Source organism: Macrotis lagotis, chromosome 1 (assembly GCF_037893015.1).
Source record: "Macrotis lagotis isolate mMagLag1 chromosome 1, bilby.v1.9.chrom.fasta, whole genome shotgun sequence".
NCBI lineage: Eukaryota > Metazoa > Chordata > Mammalia > Peramelemorphia > Peramelidae > Macrotis > Macrotis lagotis.
The window spans coordinates 400,785,710-400,791,709 of record NC_133658.1 but is presented as its reverse complement, the minus strand read 5'-3'; positions in this window follow the sequence as shown (position 1 = coordinate 400,791,709).

Genomic DNA, 6,000 nt, shown 5'->3' with positions numbered 1-6,000 from the left:
TCCAGTATGCTATCCACTACAGCTAACTGTGTCCCCTAGCAGCTCTGCCATTCTCAGGGGTGGAGTATTACCTTCGTAATTCCATCTTCCTTCAGCACAATGAGAGTGGGCTCTGCCTCACTAAAGGAAGACACAGTCACTCTCCTCTTGTTCTCCCTTCCATGTTCCCTCCAGAGTTTGCCTTGGTGGTTCCTTTTTAGGCAAGTCCCCATTCCCCTACACTCACCTTGACCTGCTGGACCCTGGTCCTGGAATCTGCAGGGAGCTGAGAGATTGGAGTGTATACCTCCTCCTCGATTATCCTGGAGCCTGTTCTAACCCAATGAGCTGTAGAGTGAGAAGAGGTTGATGGGTGGCAGGTAGCCGAGAACTGAAACTAGGCTGCCCTGAAGTCCAACCCCTCCTTCTGCTCCCGTTCTGTTGCTGGTGAAACCCTAGCTCATCCAGAGGACCTTTGGTCAGCCAGTACTCTGGTAATGCTAACTGCACAGGGAGTGGTTGATGATTTTTCCCATTAAAGACTATTCCCCTACCCCTGCATCCAAACAAGTCTTATTCAAAAGGAGAATGGTAAGCTAAAGTAAGCCTGAAATTCCACCATTACTGGAATTCTTTGGGTTGACCATTGTCTTCTTTAGATTCTTGTTTTAAATGATAAAAAATAATAGCTTGTATTTCTATAGTACTTAATAATTTACAAAGCATTTTCCTTACAATGGTTCCATTGATTGTTTAAATTTATCACCCCCTCTGCACTACTTAACCAGCTACTACTTCCTGGATCTACCATATAGGAAATCATCCTTCTTAAACTATGGCTCATTAGCCTCCATTACGCTCTGGAGATGCAAAGAAAGAGAAAAGACAATTCTTGTCTTCAAGGAGCCCTTAATCTAATGGAGAAGACTACAATCCACTTACAAAAGACAAAGTAACTATATGCAGAATAAATAGGGAATAATTAACAGAAGGAAGACACTAGAATTGAGAGATGAAGTAAGGTTTCCTGTAGAAGATGGGATTTTAGCAAGGGAATGAAAAGAAGCTAGGAAAGCCAATAAGCAGAGTGGAGGAGGGAGAGTATTGCAGGATGAGGGGGGAAAATGGCAATCCAGAAATGAGTGTCCTAGTTAAGGAATAGCTAAGAAACTGATGTTACTGAATCAAAGGGTAGGTGATGGGGACGGAAGATATAAGATTGGAAAGTTGGGAGGGGCTGGGCTATGAAGGACTTTGAACATCAAACAGAGAATTTTGTATATGATCCTGGAGGTGATGAGGAGCTAGTGAAGTTTATTGGCTAGGGGTGTGACACAGACCAACGCCTTAACAAAATCACTTGGGTGACTGAATATAGGATTGGCCTGAGTGGAGAGAGAGTTGAGAAAGGCAGGCCCAGGAGCAGGCTAATGAAATAGCTCAGGAGTAAGAAAATGAGGGTCTGCACCAGGGTAGTGGCAATGTCAGACAAAATAAAGAGGCATATTTTAGAGCTGCTGCTAAAGCAAAATCAATAGATCTTGGCAAACATATGGAATATGGAAGGGGAGGAGGTGAGAGAGTTGATTTGCAACTAGGTTATAAGTCAATGGACACAACTCAAAGCAAAGGCATTTACTAAGATGGCATAATCAGTATTCTTCATTAAGAGATGACAGTTATGTAGTTGGCTGCCTCTCTCTAAGTTCCTTAAAAAAGAAATTTGTTTTCAAACATTCAAGAGGGATAATTTACTAATTTTTTCCTCACTTAACAAGCATTTAATTTCTCAAGGGTCCTCTGCAATTATGGTCAATCATTGTTTTGACCGCAGTCAATCAGTCTTCCAAAGTTGTTGGTTCTTACCATGTTAGTTATGTAAAGAATAATGTGCACTTCTTTGCATTTCTTTAATGCATTAATATCTCATCTCTTTGCTTTCTGTGTCCCTTGCTTTCTGTACTTATATCAGTTGAGAGGAAAACCAACCCCCCCTTCCCTTTTCATAATAAGTATCATTATCATCATTATTGCAGATGTATGAATGAGGCACAAATGACAAACGACTTGTTCACAGTCCTTATCAAAACTAGGACTTAATTCCAGATTTTCTGATTCCAAGATCATCCCTAACACTCTATTATAAGTTGCATTAGAGGCAGCTAGGTGGCCAGTAGATAGAGTACCTGCCCTGGAATCAGGAGGACCGGAGTTCAAATGCGGCCTCACACATTTAATACTTATTTGTGTAAGCTTAGGTAAGTCACTTAACCCCATTGCCTTACAAATACCAAAAAAATTTTAAAAAAGTTAAGTGCACCAGCTAATGCTTCTTCTATAATAAGAGGACTCTGGCTATCTAAAGGTAGGAGACCCTGAAGGCCAAATTTCCTTGCCTTCAGATTTTTACATTGGACTAGCCCTACTCAGTGCCTCATTCTTATTTAATAGTCTGCCTGCCTCTCATTCCTCAAACCTACCTTCTGGAGCCCTCCCCCCAACTGATATTGCTCTATTTTACCCTCCTGTGGCTGTTCCCTCTAATTCTCCTTCAGGAAAGTATTTTTTCCCCTTTCTCCCCCGCCTCCCAAACCCAGCTCTTTTTGCTCAGTTTTCCTGTGGTTACCATTATAGTCTAGGCTTCTCTTCTCCCTTTAGGGGATCTAGATCCAGAGTAAGCTAGATAATATGAGGAAGATAATGTTCGTTCCTTCTTGAAAGATGACCATGATATCAGGGGGGTGATGCCATGACCAGCACATGAATTGGATTGAGTGAGGGGGTGCTGAGTTGAGTCACCAGCCTCACTTTCTCCCCCGAGCCATCTGGGTCCATTGATCAGATATGGATCAGGAGGCATCAAGGATGAGATACGGGGACAACAGGAAAGCAGGAGCTAGCTTATTGGATAGGCTACAACTAGGAGGAGCCTCCTACTGCTGGTTCTGAAAACAGAAGGGAAAATATTGGCCATTGGGTTTCCTAAGCCTGGCTGGTGCTGGTAGGCTCCTCACTCCACTCCCCCAACTCCAGACATTCCTGTGGAATGGAATCTCCTGTCCAGTCCACAATCTACCAGCCACTAGAGAGCTTTGCCAGCAACCAACTGGGTGGGGTTGGACTGGCTAGAGCTGAGGCCAGGGCTCAGTTCAGGGTTGATAGGGGACAGGGAATAGCGCATTTGGAGAGAATAGGGTCTTAACACTATAAAAGGAAGTCAAGATGGGGTTTGTGAAAGGCACATGTCTGGTCCAGACTCTCTAAAAAATAGATTGGGTAGGATTTGGGTCGTTATATCTCTGAGATTCAAATCTTGATTTTTTTTTCCAGATCCTCCTTATGATCAGCATACAACCTTCTACTTTCTCCTCTCTTGCCTCTTTTCTTTTTTTTCTTTTTTCTTTTTTTTTTTTTTTAGATTTTGCAAGGCAATGGGGTTAAGTGGCTTGCCCAAGGCCACACGGCTAGATAATTGTTAAGTGTCTAAGGTCGGATTTGAACCCAGGTATTCCTGATTCCAAGGCCGGTGCTCTATCCACTGTGCCACCTAGCCCCACCCCTCTTGCCTCTTTTCTTATCTCCTCTCCTCTATTCTCTTCTTTCTTCTTTTTCTCAGATTCCTCATCTCATTTTTATTTTTTCCATTTTGTTATACTTTTAAATTAACAAGCATTTATTTTCTTACTCTCCTAACTTCCCTCATACTCTATGTCTGTCATTTGTCTATGTGTCTATCTCTGAGCAAGTCTTCCATTTAACATCTTCATGTTTACCAAGGCTTCAACAAAGTCATCAATTCTCAGAACTAAAAAGAACTTTAGAGATCTTTATTTTCCTGAAGAAGAAATGGAGAGGAGTGACTTGTTCAACTTGTTTCCTGATCCCCTACCCTATGTTTTCTCACAAAATCACACAATCTGACTTAGAAGGGACTTCTGTAGTCCAATCCATATTTAAATAAACATCCCCAACAAATGGTAATGCAGTCATAACATTTGGTCCACAGCCTGGTGGAAATCTACCAATGTCCATCTGCTTTAATTTTTTAGATCCCAATAGAATGGAAGTTGGGGATGACAAGAAATGGGACTTTGGGGATGGCAAGTGGGGTGTGGAAAAGATTCAACTATTGTAAAATGCAATAGCCATGTTGCAAATCAAAAGATTCAGAGGAACTCTTAAAGGAATGGTGTGGGGGGGTGGCTAGGTGGTACAGTGGATAGAGCACCAGCCCTGCAGTCAGGAGTACCTGAGTTCAAATCCGACCTCAGACACTTATTAATTACCCAGATGTGTGGCCTTGGGCAAGCCACTTAACCCCATTGCCTTGTAAAAACTAAAATAAAAAAAAATGGTGTGTGTGTTTCAGTCCTCTTCTAAAAACTGAAATGAAAAACCCATAGCTTTGCAAATCCTATTAGTTTCCCTATGGTCTCCTTACTGTTCTCTGTTTTTCCCCCCCCCTCTGTCTACTGGAATTCTAACTCTCCATCATCTATAGAATGAAGAAACCAATATGCCAGCTGCCTATATGGCCCTCACAGCCTGACTGGTGGGGCCATTGGGAAATCATGTTTAGAGAGCTATGGAGAAGTTGGAATGGCCCCTAATACATTCCTAGGAAAGCTGGAAGAGGCTTCAGACTCACCTGATGGTCAGTTCAGATTTGAGAACAGTTCTTACTAAAAAGAGAACTTTTTGGCTTAGAATTGAAGATTTTGGAAAATGCTTGTTAAAAAATTTTTACATGTAACCTGGAAATATTTGATGAAATAAAAAATATTTTTTAAAAAATAAGTACTTGTTCACTGGCTGACATTTCCCTTTTGATTTCATTAAAAAAATGACTCTATCTATATGACTAATCCTATAAGGTCACTTGAAGTTAGGACGATTAGAATAAATTCTGTATTGTGGCTAGTGTCAATATTCATATTCTTTACAAGACACCAAAATAACCTGGGCTGAAACACAGAAGGAAAAGACAGGTCTTTCCAGTGCATGCCCAGGAGGTTCTGAAAGGAACCAGTGGCCCCAGGCCTTAAGGGCTTGCTTACCACACCTACAATATAGCTATTGCCAGGAGAAATAGCTTAGTACTAGCCATCTGAAGCTGAGGACTGGGAGTACCACCTGGTGGCTAAATGAAGATATAGCATCCTGAGCAACTATAAAACTATGACCCAATGAAAAAATAAAACTTTCCAGTAAAATAAAGGGTGCCTCCCATCTCTTTATATCACCTTTGCCTGAAAATTTTAGTTTCAGAGGCATCAAACAAGATTACTTTTAACAAGTGATTGTAGGCAGCTAAATGGCTGGACCTGAGGTCAAGAAGACTCCACTTAACTTAGTTCAAATTCAGTCTCAGACACTTCTTAGATGTGACCCTGGGCAAGTCACTTAGCCCTGTTTACCTCAGCTTCTTCCTCTGTAAAATAAGCTGGAGAAAGAAATGGCAAACCATTCCAGTACCTTTGCCAAGAAAACCCCCAAAAGGGCCATGGAGAGTCAATCATGATTCAAAACAACCAAACAACAACAAAAAAGTGCTATGAGAAATTTAATCAGGAAATGTTACCTGGCTTTGGGAAGTAAGGACAAAGAAGGCATTATGGAATAAGTGAACATTGTAGGAAGACCCAGATATTCCTTGTGTGGGATGAAAATTTATAGCTTCTGTCCAAGCCTTTGAGATGCTCTTCCCAGGTCCCTCCCCTGAACACTACTCCAATATGCTAAAACTTTGTTTTTAGCCAGAAGTACATGCCCTCTGGCTAGGTTTAGACCTCAGGAACCCAATTCTTGACTTATTTGGAGTCTGAACCTGACCTATGGCCTCTGGTTTGGCCTAACTAGGAACACAAATGAAAGTAGCCGGATCTCTGAATAAACCAGGAGCTCTGACTTCAATCAGACAACCATATAGACCATTCAAAATATCAGCACTCAGAAAGAGGGATGTAAATTATATCTCTACAGCCTACCAAAAAGATTTTCTTAAGAGGCAGGGAAAATTTG